This window comes from Gadus morhua, chromosome 12, assembly GCF_902167405.1.
Source record: "Gadus morhua chromosome 12, gadMor3.0, whole genome shotgun sequence".
Lineage (NCBI taxonomy): Eukaryota > Metazoa > Chordata > Actinopteri > Gadiformes > Gadidae > Gadus > Gadus morhua.
Window position 1 is genome coordinate 21,140,841 of NC_044059.1, and position 14,597 is coordinate 21,155,437.

Genomic DNA, 14,597 nt, shown 5'->3' on the forward strand with positions numbered 1-14,597 from the left:
TCCCCCCCCCCCTCCATAGAGTATATGCATGCTATGGTTTGCATAGCCCGCACTGAATGCAGTTCTCTGAGTGGGTTTCAGGCCTCCCAGATGAGCGGTGAAAGAAACACCTCAGTGTCATGGCAGCGACGCCATACAATGTAAATTCTGGGCAATTGATTTATGTTAATAATATATCCTCATGTGGAATGTTTTGATCCTGCCCGGCCGTGCGAATAACGTTGCACTTCCCCAGATAGAAGAGCTTTGCTGGGAGCGAAGGAGATCGGTTATGACAGCACCAATGTGAACTATAACTGTGTTCTGTCCGTGTTTATTATATAGCCTACATTTAGAAGACCTATAGCAAATATATGAAATGTCTCTCATATTTGCACACAATTTATTCATCATATTGGATATGATTGTGTAATTTAATCTATGTGTGAAACAAACAACATGTATGAAATGTCTTATATAAAACTAAAAACATTAAGTGCATGTGTGTGGTATTGAGTCTGACACACATCGCCATAGTTCTCAAGTGCGTGATTCGTTATTAGTTATTCTTTCACATAATTATATGATTAAAAAGCATCAAACAATTGCATCAAAACTTCTAAACATTGTATGTCTTTCTCTGTGTAACCCCTCATTTGGAAAACACTAGGAGTTCTGTCTGGGGCACAATATCTACCAAATCTGGTAGGCCTAATAGGCTACATCGGGTTGTGTGTAGTTCTGATCGTCACTGATAACTCTAATTAATCTAACTTAATAAATACATAGCTATCTTCCAAAAGCACAGTTTGATATGAAGGGTTAGGGAATATTTATCAGTCTAATGTCAAAGATAGCCATGTGTCCTCAAAACGAAAAAACATAAATGAGCCATCTATTTCTTATCTAAGAAATATTTCAGCACACCACTTGCAATAAAATTCAGTAAAATAAATATGAGGAATATATATGCGCACCACACCATGTCCTTTCATGGTTTGGTGTAGCAATACGCCACAAACGCTGGCAGTCACAAACCAGGCGACATCTCACACGTTTTAGCTCTCGACCGGGTGGGTTGGCAACTGGGCTGATTACATGGAATTACATATTGTAGCATTTTTTTTTCACAAACAAGATCATCCACTTGCCACATTTCAAAAACAGAATGCCCACTTGACAAGGATAGTCCACTAGACAACATGGCCACTAGACAACATGTGCCATCCATATTTATCTATAGATAATGCTCTAGTGGAGGGTTTTCACATTTCTCCTTAGGATCAAAATCTCCCCCACAAGGGCCCCTTGACTAGGAAAGTTGTGGATACTAATCAACATATTGGCTGTGTATACATATTTATCCATAGACAGCAGTTGGGTGGGGTTGCGCTGTCTCCTCTATGGCCAGAACTGCCATACATTCTGCCTCTCTTTATAAATAGATGGCTGCAGAAGGCCACTGCTCCATCTTCTAGCCCCTTCTCAGTGAAATTGAAGTTCCCAGAAGGAGGAGGATGCACCAGCGTCTGTTTGCAAAGTGTATACGAATGGGAGTGGGCGGGGGCGGGATAAATGAAGGACAAGAAAAGGTCAATCCATCATCAAATTGCTCTTTCTTTCTACATAGAGGCACCTAATAGAAATGCCAAAAGTATCTCACGGAAAGGAAAGTAATACTATACCAAATACTTTTTTATGAGGGTCCATCTTGCCTTTAAACTAAGAGGACCTTCACGTGGAGCATCTGTCCGTGTGCTGTGTCTGTATATGCATAATGTAACCCAATTTGTATGGAGGTGGTTCTATTGAATTCAATGTCCTAAGCAATAGGCCTGTGTGCCCTGGAAAGGATTCTGCTTAGTATCAGCTGTGAGAAAGAGACACAGGTGTGGCATATCATAATCAGACACAGGTGTGGCACATCATAATCAGACAAGGCTGCAACATGCAAGTATGGTCATTGGAATGTTAGGTAAAGGCTCTGAAATCTTGAATGCACTCCTTTGCAGTGGGTCTCGAAAACTGTGCTGCCCTCCTACACGGCCCTGAAAGGAAAGCACACCAGAGATTTTCTTTCCTTGTTCAGAGTCAGAAAGTCAGAAAACTCTGAATACTACTTGCATACACAAAAAAAACTTTTTTGCCTTGGACTGTGTTGATTTGTTTCAAACCCTGATCTTAGCTTCTTGCATGATTGCATGTTACACCATGCATGATACACTATGATTGTTATGCTGTTGTAAATCCATTTAGTCTTCATCATGGAATGAAAATATCAGGATAGGTTGTAGAAATCTAGACGCAAGACTCTAGTGAAGAGACTTATCCATTGCAGGTCTACAACAGGACTGTTTTTATTTTGTCCATTGTATTACTAGGAAGCTGTCAATCCTATATAAAGAACTGTACGATATTCATTCAAACACCTATGGTCTGCCTGTGCTACATGGGCACACAGGCACCATGAAAGCAGTTACCATATAGACATGGATCAGAAAATGAGATTTGGAAACCAAGAGTGTAAAAGTATAGATTTAACGCATGTCCAATCCCATATCAAATCAACTTGAATGTAAAATGGCACAGTTACATTTTGTCAGATGATTATAAATAAGTGGTAAATTGGTTCACAGTTTACATAGGCTTGTTTCAGTCCCTGCCGATGAAGGGTTCTTAATATAATAGGTCTTTGTCTTTCTATCAGATGTGAGCCATTAACAGGCTATGTTGTCAGTTAGAAATTCAATTACCCATTTCATTAGTTGTAACCAGTTACTTTGTGCAAATGGAATGTGGACATTTTTCTTCTCTTTCTGAACCAGCTAAACTGGAACAGTCCTTTCTCATCCCTGTTTTCTTCATGCTTAATCATGTCCCTAAAGATTGTTTCACATATTTGTAACTTATAATGCACAGGTTCTTAAATTACCTGTCAAATCGGATGCAAAAATGCTAATTGCGCATCATCTTCAAAAACATTAGCGTCGTATGGACATATTTTTCCACTCCAAATCCCAGCCCAAGTCCACATGACAAGGAACAATAAAAGAAATGGCCGCAGCATCGTGAACTTGGATCATTCATTGTAGAAGCGATGGGTTGAGTCGGATCCCACAAACCATACCAGTAAATCAGGAACAGCATCGATCTGGTCTGTTGGACTGGGGGACATTAGATAAAAGCTCTGACTATTGACTTTAGAAGGAACATTGGGGTACTTCCCCCGATTAGGAATATGTCGTCATCATTAGAAACTAGGGTAATTAGGAGACGGATTTTAGTGCCAGCTGGGTCTACTAGGCTATTTTCTTCTTGGTCAATAATTAACAGATGTTCAGTCTTTCTTTCTGTGTAGCTCTGCTGGGCTTTTCTCTGTTTCCACTCATACAAGATGAACAACAACCTGCGACATAGTGGTGATTCATAGTAAAAAGGCATCCAGAATGAAGATACAGACAGCTCGTCACTCACCTGCATTGACCACGTAATGGATTGCCTGAGGGGATCTGCACATGAGAGTGATGATGAGTATGGCAGACACTGAGCAATCTGTAATGGGAAATATCATATATTTATACGACAGACTGATACTGTGAGGAAATGATTGACTGTGGCTACCTTGAACAGTGATGGCAACATGAACACAGTATGAGTATGCTGGCAGGGGGATAACTGACCAGTCTCTTAAGACAAATGAGTGTCTCGCACACCTCATTATTTATTTTTACTTTAGGTAGACACATTCTGGGTCACCGGATCGAGAAATCCAGAAATGGAGCCAATGCATTGTCGACACATTACAACACGTGGTCACAAAACGATATCCTCCCCTGAAGATATAATGTTGGCAGGCCCATGTATTGCAGAGATTAGAACTGTGTCATGATTGGTCAAAATACCATGGATCTATTTTGCTGCTGAAATACAAACATGTAGGCTGCAGCATTCATTCTTTCGCAATATTTTGCAATCCAATCGTCTTCTAGAGAGTCCATGGAGGCATCAAACAGAGCCCTCTAGGTAGACCTCTCCTCTGAACAACTTGACGAGGATAACGGTGGAAGACATGGAGTGTATTTGGCATGTATTTAAGTAAAAGGAGATATGTGGCTTTCTCCACTGCATATTGCAGCAGTGCCCCCTGGCATGTGGAACACCACTTTTAAATCACACAGACTCATGCTCAGTAACTTATCAGAAACATAAAGATAAGATAGTAACCTGCAGGCTCTCTGACATTCAATGTTCTTACCATTCATTTATAACCCATATTAAACTAGAAACAGCGATCATTTGTTACCCTTGGCTGCATTTAAAGCACATTTTTAGGGACGCATGGGCATTTCAGCATTCGTCAGCAGGAATCTGTTTAAGGAATCACTATTCCTCCATTCAAATGTTATCAGAGATGTAGGTTTTTAGTGTACAAAAAGGTAGGTTTTGTACACACGTTGGTCATAATACCAACGTACAAAGAAGACAAGTGTAGATAACTGGGCCTACTTAGAACCCAAGGAAGAAAACATTGCTAGTGTTTTCATCTTTAAGGTATTCAGGCAAAAAAGGTTGAATTACTTGTTGCGTAGAATTAGAGAGTGAGAGGAGTCACAATCTTAAAGTGGCGCTCACTCTTAATAACAGAGAGACACTGACGTCCCGTCACGTTTCAAGCTGGAATGCTGTCAAAACATCTGAACATGGAAAAACTACTGTTTGGATAACATTGAACAAGACTTGTTATCCAAACAGACTTTCCCAATGGGAAATATTGTGAAGTCATTGAGCTTAAACAGAAAAAATGAAGACGGAAATGCGCTGCAAGGTGTGAATTTAATGTGTGTGTGTGTCTCGGGTTATCAACACAGGGACCACGAGTTGGATGTCTTGATCCCACCACACGAAGACAGAAAGAGCCCAACTAAGTGCTCGAAACATAGATATACTTTATTTTTTATCATCTACAACTCTATGGCTTTAAGATATGTGAAACGCATCTCCCGTCAAACTAAGGTTCCGTCTTAAAATACATTTCTTGTATGGTCTTGAGGATGTTTCAAGGCAAAGCGGGGTGAACTTACACATCAAAGGGCCATAGTAAGTTGGATAGATGTGTGTGTGTGTGTGTGTGTGTGTGTGTGTGTGTGTGTGTGTGTGTGTGTGTGTGTGTGTGTGTGTGTGTGTGTGTGTGTGTGTGTGTGTGTGTGTGTGTGTGTGTGGGGGGTGTATTGGGGGGTGGTGGGGAGGGGTTGTTGGGGAGGGAGCATCTTTCAGGGAATGAAAGGACTAGATGAACATGAACCCTGGGCTCCACCTGCTAGGCATCCTCCTCTGACAGTGAAGGTGCAGCATGGGTGGATGAGGGGTAACCTCAATGACAACTGAGATGGAGACAAAGAGATTCAAATGTACAGCACCGTTCACGTGGAACACGCGTTTCATTACTTTAATATGCAGTTATTCCATGATGTGAATGCCGTCGTTAAAGGTCTGCATTTGTGGAAAGAACTGGTGATAGATGCCTGAACTGTATTTTCTGCCAATACAAGCATGAGGCAACCATCCCCCTAATTTGTGGCAAGCATAATGCATTATTTTATTATGAAGTATCCATTATTAATGAATGAATGCCTAATTTTTAAAGATGTCTTTTCGCAGTCTCCATGATAGACAAAACATGTATTGGCTCTGAAATCAAAGGCGACGTGTGCGTGTACAATATTGTTTAGCCCTCTCCGTGATCTCGGGAGCATGTGTGCTAATCTATAATCTACTCTCTTTTTGGTACTATGCATTTGTTATTACTTGCCGTACCCTGGGACTTAAAAGTGATAAGAGCTTACTGCCTCTGGGTCAAAAGAGGCCTACAGTATCTCCACTGCACTTCCATATCATTGGGGCCCATGGCTACAGCCCTTGCTGCAGATAGGGGTTCAATCTCGAGCTTCAATCTCTTTCACTCTGGCTCTGTCGACCAATGTGCCAATCGCATTAAAAAACCACTGAAATTTCTACCCAGCACGAAGCAAATCCTACAGATAACTCTACCGTTTGTGCGTGCGTGTGCGCGCGTGCGCGTGTGTGTGTGTGTGTGTGTGCATGTGTGTTCTTGCGTGCGTGGGTGTGTGTATGTGTATGAAAGGGACACAATGGAGACATCATCCTTTCACAAAAGGCACATAGATCGCCATTCGCCATACATTTCCTGTGACAGTGTGTGTATGTGTCGCACATCATAAATGTATGAAGATGATGTGTTCTGCGTTCCACCCTGTTCACAATGATCCAAAGGTTGGCTTATCCATAATAACTTTTACTAAAACACGAAAAGCACATTTCACACATGCGTGCCTTCAAAAAAAACACATGAACATGTCGGAGCTGGCAGATCCAGTGTGTTGGCACCTAAGTAGCGGTGTGCCCCGTGCTGGGTTCCCTGAGGGTGGTCCTGGTGGAGACATAATTAAGAAAGAAACACAGCGATGGGGTTTCTCTAAACATAGGCAACATATGAGCTGCCTATGAAAAATGTAATTCAAAAGACATGCACGGCATATATATGTTAATGAATTCAACGCCTACCATTAAACAGACAACCACCTGAAAACAGTACTCTCACGCACACACACACAAACACACACAGAGGATCGCCCCGATAGACCGAGCGCATAAAAACACACACAAACGCAGGGACAAACGCGCAAACACACCAATTCTTTGTTTGTTGTCAAAATCACTGCAGTAAATCACTCGCTTAAAAAAACAATTCCTAGTTTGGATGCTGTTTTGGGTCATTAAAATGCATCCAGCACTTAATGATCACCAACGTCTAGCGGTGAGATAAAGTACTCTGCAGCGATCCAATAGACCCATGCCTGAATCCCCTTATTGTGTGAGGGTGATTCTAGAGATGTAAGGGAAAGGGGGGGGGGGGGGGGGAATAGATATATTGAGTGGATCTGGACCCAAGCCTCTTACACCTTGTTATAGTGATTTTTAAGATAGTGTACAGACACACACGACCCAACAGTAGTCAATAGTTGCACAGTATAGCATTCACGCCTCTTGCATACAGCACAGCAACACGGAGTTCCCTGCACTCATGGATTTGGATGAACGCATGCGGGGGCTCCAGACCCAGTGCAATTTTCCTCTGCCACCACAGAAGGCTGCAAGCCTTATGATGCGATGCATTGGAAATTAATGATGAACTTGAGAGCTGCTACCCAACTACGCATCCAGTTTGTGTGAGGCGTCACGCCGCTTGAGTCCCCTACCGGATACACATTATTAACCTTACCTACCTCAAGGAAAGGGAAAAAACACAAAACTGTTTCACCTCATCTAGCACCTCTAGATTATAACGTGCAGGGTCACGCCGGCCCCTATTCCACACTCTACCTCCCACGTATCCGTGGTAACAGCGGTCGCAGCCATAAAAAGCTGCGGCCGTATTCATCATAGTTATGATTTCGTGACAGGGTCGTCTCCCCTGCCTGAGACCCGGGGCTTGTAAAGACTTCCCGGCTGCCAGCGGGCCCTCCGTTATGGAGCCTTTAATTGGCTGATTGGCGACAAAGAGAATGCCCTGCTGTCCTCTGAATGGAAGGCCAATAAGAGACGAGAGTCAATGCGGTCCCCAGGGGATAGACAGCAACCTATTAACGGCTCCTTTTCCAGCACGGTGCCCCATTGTCATTGTTATAGGAAGTCGGACATTTGGCGCCTTCGTTTAGTTTAGTCTCCAACACCTTCTTGATGCAATCCTTCTTTGCTACATACCAGTAAACTACACCTTCTAAACAGACTGTTGTTCTGTGAAAGTGGTCTTTGTGGCCCACTTTGTTCTGTAATGGAATGTTTCAGTTTTTTATCATTTAATCATTTTTTTGTTTTTTTGCACTTCCATAGACAATAGCTTCCTATTTGGCTCAATCAAACAATGTCCTATTGTGGTTACTCCAAACTTTTTCCTACTATAGCGAATCCATTAATCATTGTATCCACATTGTAGGCTGCTTTCTTTTTTGTTGCCTAACAAAGTCCCCCCTGACTCCAGTGGCTGATGGTGAGGAAGGTGGGTACCACATTTTCACTCTCTCTCTCTCTCTTGAGATTATCTTCTAACCCGCTCTTGTTTAATAAAAGGACTGATTAAAGAATGTAGTGGAGGCTGTGCAGGATGCACACCCAAAGAGCCAAAGAAAGAGAGCCATAGAAAGGAACGAATATCCTGTGGCTATCCTACTTAAACCCCTTCTTCCCAATGGCTGATATCGGGAAATAGGGTCCCCCGTCTTCCTTTTGTCTGCTTTCAAAGGCAGCCTCTTTCCATCCACCTTTTGTTTTACGGCAGAGCAACGAGTCCACGGCGAAACTGCAGCGCTCAATCGTGTGTTTTTTTTTTCTTTAACTCAATTGTAGGAGCCCAAATATTTCACGAAAGTATTTTAATCAGAGCAGATTGTGAATACGCCCGGAATGCTAGAAAGCCTCCTCTTGTGTTTAGCCAGTCGTCTGTGTCTGTTCAATAGACTTTCAGAAGCCCCAGAAGGAAGCTAAACATTCATTACAATACGCTAATCCATCTGTTGCAGATTTCTTTAAGCACACCAATCAATTTTTGGGCCCTAACACCCTCCCCCCCAACACTGATCCCCCAAAGATCGATTCTGTCCGACTGTGAATGATGATGAGAAAAAAGCTGAGAAGAAGCACGGGAGCTACATTACCACCTTTTAATATCCCTTTCTCTCCACGGAGCACATTTTTGGTTCTCTTGCGTGCGTCACTGAGTTGACACGTATTTAGCGCTAATGGTCTGCTGCAGCTGGAGCTGGAGCATCGTCAGCAGCACATCCTGTTTAGCCTGGGAGTGTCGGTGACCGGTTGAGAACATCAGAGACAAGTGATGACAACCAGCGAATGCAAACCACATGCATGTGACAAGCAATCACAAACTCAAAGTGCCCTGTGGGACTGCCCCATGAGTTGTTTCTGTTGAGCTTACCATAAATACAGATCTAACAGATGCTGTAGGTATGATTTAAGAGTTTTAAAGAAATAAAGAGAGAGATGAAAAGAGCAGAAGAGAGCACGATTGACAAAATTAACCGGCAAGATTGATTCCTCAAAACAATCAGAGAGTAGATGCTCTGATTGGCCAGGCATGAGCAGGGAGCGATCTTAAATCCAAATAGTTTAATACAGAGGCAGGCAAGCAGTCAACCATATAACATATTTTCAAAGAACGTTTCACTCACTATTGGCTGACAGATGGCTTCAGGATTGTTCACAAATCTCACATACATCAACTTTAACACTAGGGTGATGTATACCTTTCGGGGCTTATCAGATAAAATACATCTAATATAACCACGCAAAGGCCATATTGTTGCTTTTAGCAAAGGTTGTAAGTATAACAACATACAATAAATCAATACAAAAAAGTATTTACGAGAGAAGGGATTGATTACCATGTGGGCAGTTAATCAATTAGTTGCTATTTAATGGATTGAAGCCTTTATTTTAAAGTTGTTAAATGGTATTACATTAAAAAAAAGAACTTATCTCTGTTGGATATTATCATTGGAGAAATTTATCAAAATAGAAATGGTTAAGGATGTATTTATTCCGTTGGCAACAACTGTCTGTTGATCACATAGATATGGGGGAACAGGTTGGTCAGCATAATAAACTACTGCAATGTTTATCTTGGAAATAGCAAATGATTGCAGAACCATTGATTTAGACAGAGTTCCCTGCCAATCTCCTGTGTTGTTTGTACAGCTTAGCAAAATTACCAAACGTTTACGTAATGATAAAAGCCCACGTTTCACATATGTACATTCTACAATCAATTGTATTGATCTGTTATTCGGTCATTGCATTAACATTTCACTTCATTCTCCGTATAAGTAAGAGTGTCCCTTGGTAGTCATTAAAGTTCACCTCAATCCCCCTCATAATTAATTGTTAGAAAGCTGGTGAAGACTTCTTCACATCCCTAGGACTTACATGCTACTCAGCTGGATCCCCATTTTATTATTATTATTATCCCTCTTCGTCCCAGGTCGGACATAAGGCCTCGACAATCTCCCTCCATCGGGACCTGTCTTGCGCTGCATGCTGTGCCTCGCCCCATGTAAGGCTAATCTCCTTCAGCTCAGCAGTCACGGTTCGTCCCCAGGTTGTTTTTGGTCGACCTTGACTCCTTTTCCCTGTTGGGGTCCATCTCAGTGCGACCTTTGGGATACAATCCTGGTCCATCCTGAGTGCATGTCCCAGCCTTCGTAATCGGCGACGTTTGATTTCCGACACAGCAGGAGTGCACTTGGTCTTCCTGTGCAGTTCTTTGCTGGAGATCTTCTCAGGCAAGAAGATGCGGCAGATTTTCCGGAGAGATTTATTGTGGAAGGCATCGATCCTTTTCATGTCGTGCGTTGTCACTCGCCAACATACCGAGCTGTAGAACAGCACAGATGTCGGATCATTGTTTTGAAGCTGTACTGCTTTGACTTCCATATAGGATGAAGCCTTTCAAAAGCACCGTGGGCCTTGCCTAGCCTTGCTCTGATGTCCTATGATGTTGAGTTGTCTTTGCTGACAAGACTTCCCAGGTAGGTGAACTCTTCTTTTCATCCACTGTGATTGGTGCATCTGGAGTGGCATTTATGAAAATCATTTGTGTTTTGGAGGTGTTGATGTTCAAGTCTGTCAGTCTTCTCCTGCAGGTGAGTGTATTTAGAGGAGAGAACAGCAAGGTAATCGGCAAAGTCTAGGTCTTCGAGTTGGGAGAACAAAGTCCACTGAATGCCCCTGGGTTTATCAGCCGTTGTCTTCATTGTTACCCAGTCGATGGCCATCAGCAGAGGCGGAGTGGCCGTTGGGACGATCGGGAGATTTCCCGGTCAGCCGGCCGGCCAACGAAGTCAGGTGGACCGGCCCACAATTGTGTAGCGGCCTGCGAAGTCAGTTGGACCGACCCACAGTTGTGAGCGGCCGCGAGGCGTCTGCAAGCCGGCCCTGAGAATAATTTATTCCCCGTCAAATCGTCGTGAAAATCCCCAAAATAAACAATATATGTTTCGGGAACATCCAACCAATATTTATACGACTTTACTCTCTATGCCTCATTCATGTTTTTTTTTTGTATATATATTTTTTAATTCATTTAATTATTCATTATTCAGGCGTTACAGAACTTTCATGGCCATAAATAAATAGTACGAACTACAGTTTACTTTCATTTGTTTGTTCTTGAATTGACGTAGAATGGAGCAAAGACTCCTGGGATTGGGAAATGCGTTTATCCAATAAACAGCTTGCAGGTCAAGTCCATTTTCGGAAATGTAGGGGGATATATGACCGGCCCCACGTCTAATGGCATGACCCTAAAGACGCGTCAGACAGAGAAAGCGAGCAAGTTCGTGGTTGTTTGCTTTTGCTTGTTGTAGAAGGCAAGAAGGCAAGAAGAGAAAAGAGAAAGGAGGGGCTGAAAAGGCCAGAATAAAGAAGTAGCGGATGCTGGAGGGGGACGCATCTAAGTGCTCAAAAATAACGGATTTATTCCGAAGTCAGGCATTAACGAGTTGTGCAGGTGAATTGACAGAAAAACAGTTAGCCAGAGCTCCACCATTGACGTTATTGCTAGGCGGGAGCTAGCACAAGCTGCTAGTCAAATGTGTATGTGCTGGCTGGTATATTTCAGACGAATTAATGACTTAACTGATCTTTCTCTTTTAATGGATGGAGAATATGTTAACAGATTTGGAACATGTAGTAGTAGTCGTGTCAACACGTTACACCGGTATTACCGAGTATAAACGGTATAAACTTTGAAACTCGGTCAACCGCCATCTTCTCCGTCAACTCTCCTCTCACACTCGGTGACAGCGTCTTATAACGTGCTATATCTAATAGTAAACTATAATTTTATAGATAATATCAAGGCCAAAAGCTCTGTGCGCCTCCGGATGGCTGTAGTGCGGGGAGAACAACGGCCATCCGGAGTGCTTTTGTTTACCGGCGTTGCTATGGTTACAGGTCTTGTAAGGAAGTGCGCAAATTCTCGGAGCGCCAATTCTCTTCCGCACAGAGCAGAACTGTGGCCTATTTTACACATTTTTATTTTCTTAATTATAATTATATCATTCATTTTTACCGAATTTTTTTTTATTACTGAAAAAAAAAAAAAAAAAATGGTGTTCCGGGGGGGGGGGGGGGGGGGGAGGGCCGGACCAGGGAGGATTCTCCCGGTGGCTATTAGTGCCCCACTCCGCCCCTGGCCATCAGGAAGAGAATGGGAGACATGGTACACCCCTGTCGCACACCTGACTCTACGGTGAAGTCCGATGGTATTCCATTGACAATGACACTGCACTCGAAGAGGCAATAGAACAGCCCCATTAGTGTGACCATTTTGGATACTTTCAGCGTCTCCACGTGGATGGCTTCTATGCCGGCAGCTTTCCCACCCTTTATGGCTTGGATGGCACACTTTACCTCTTCATGAGTTCGTTCCTCACGAAAATGTTGTACCCATCTCGTGGTTTGTTATTGTTCTGTACTAAGGATGTTACCATCCTTGTCTTAGACAGGGGTCGGCTGGCCGCTGAGTTTCTTGGTGATGTTGACCGTACTCATCTCGCCCCTTATAGCAGCTTGCTCTGCTTTTTCTGCTAAGTCTTCTATGAAGGCCCTTTTGTCACTTCTGGCACTCTTCTTCACCTGACTGTCTTTGTCTTTTTAGGCTTTTTGAGCACAATCTAGCCTGGGTGATTTGGCACACAACATCTTGGCCTTAAGTTGTTTTCGTTCCTCTATTTTCTGCCAGGTGCCAGGAGTTAGCCATTCATTGTAGTTTCTCTTTCTGTAGCCAAGGACCTTAGTGGCTGCCTCTACATAGACCGTTTTGATGGCCTCCCACTTGTTGCTAATATCTGGGTCTGGGTCTCCTGTATGGTCGGCAAAGGCACTGAGGCGTTTTCTCAGCTCTATTAAGAAATCTGTTGGTGTTAGGGCAATTCAGCTTTGCTACGTCAAGGGGTTGTCTGTGTTTGATCTTCTTTGCCAACTTCCTTAACTTCAGCTTAACTACGGCAGTTAGTAGGTAGTGATCGCTGTTCACATTGGCTTCGCGGCAAGCTCGAACATCTTGGAGAGACCTCCTCATTTCCCCAATGACCTGTGCCGCTTTGGATGTCTCGAACATCGTGCGGACATTCCATGCACCTAGGCGGATCTTAGCTTTGGGCCTGAGCAGGATTTCTTTCCCTCTCCTGACTTCCTGCCGGAGGCTTTCATCAGGAGAGTTCAAGTCCACTGCTGGGTCCGTGATGGTAGTAGTGACGATTGTCTTAGTTTCCGTAACATGCAGTGTTTTTTCCAGGATGGGGTCATTGGCCCCACGCCCAACCCCCAACCTGTGGGACCAGGTGCCAATTTTGTCCGGCCTCTACCTGGGATACCTGTCCGACATGGTTGAACCTGCTAGGGGCTAAGGCCCTTCAGTATAGCTATCCAGGTCATAGAGACAAACAGCTTCTCCACCACGACAAGGTAAGCAGCACAAGGGGAAGTGGATCCCCATTGGCAGACACTTTTCACACTCCAATCAACAATCCAAGAGCAGCGTGTTTAAATCTCCTGCCGTTCCTCAACTCGAACAGCTGCACACATCTCCCCCCTTTTATACCAATCTCTCCCCCAGCAACACCTTGCAAGATCTTCTTTTACACGCACATCAACACGCTTGTCCGGGGGGACGGGAGATTTAGAGAAATAATCTGTCTATTGATCGCTGCCCAAGAAAAGTACTATTGCATGTATGTTACATAAAATAAAATAAAAGCTCAGGATTGTGGAGATTCATCGTCCTGACCTTCTCTAGTTTCTTTATAACAAAACATGAGGGATACGGGCGTCTGCCTAAACCTATTACCCATGGTTGGTATTCGCCCCGTCGCCCCTTGTTACAGGAGCTTCTTCTGGCTTATCCAGAGACCAGGCTACAAGCCAGGATCTAGAGACCAGGCTACAGGCCAGGATCTAGAGACCAGGCTACAGGCCAGGATCCAGAGACCAGGCTACAGGCCTGGATCCAGAGACCAGGCTACAGGCCAGGGTCCAGAGACCAGGCTGCAGGCCAGGGTCCAGAGACCAGGATAAATGCTAGGGTCCAGAGACCAGGATAAATGCTAGGGTCCAGTATGAGTCAATCTGTGTGTAGGGGCGTTTCTGTGTGTGTGTCTGTCTGTCTGTCTGTCTGTCTGTCTGTCTGTCTGTCTGTCTGTCTGTCTGTCTGTGTGTGTGTGTGTGTGTGTGTGTGTGTGTGTGTGTTTGTGTAAAAGGGTGAAGCAAGACTCTTCTGTTTTCATTAAAAGATTAAAACAACAATGAGTATTCCTTGATGTATTCAGAATATGCCAGTGTGTAATGTAGGCTGGGTGACATTATTCTGAAATGATTATTCCGTACGGACATATATACGATTTGGATTATTAAGATGTCCACACAATATTACATCAACATAGCCAAAACGCATTAACGCTATTTATAACACAAAAATAACATTTTTGACTTGCCATTGCAAAAAACGATGCCAGAAATTCTTTAAA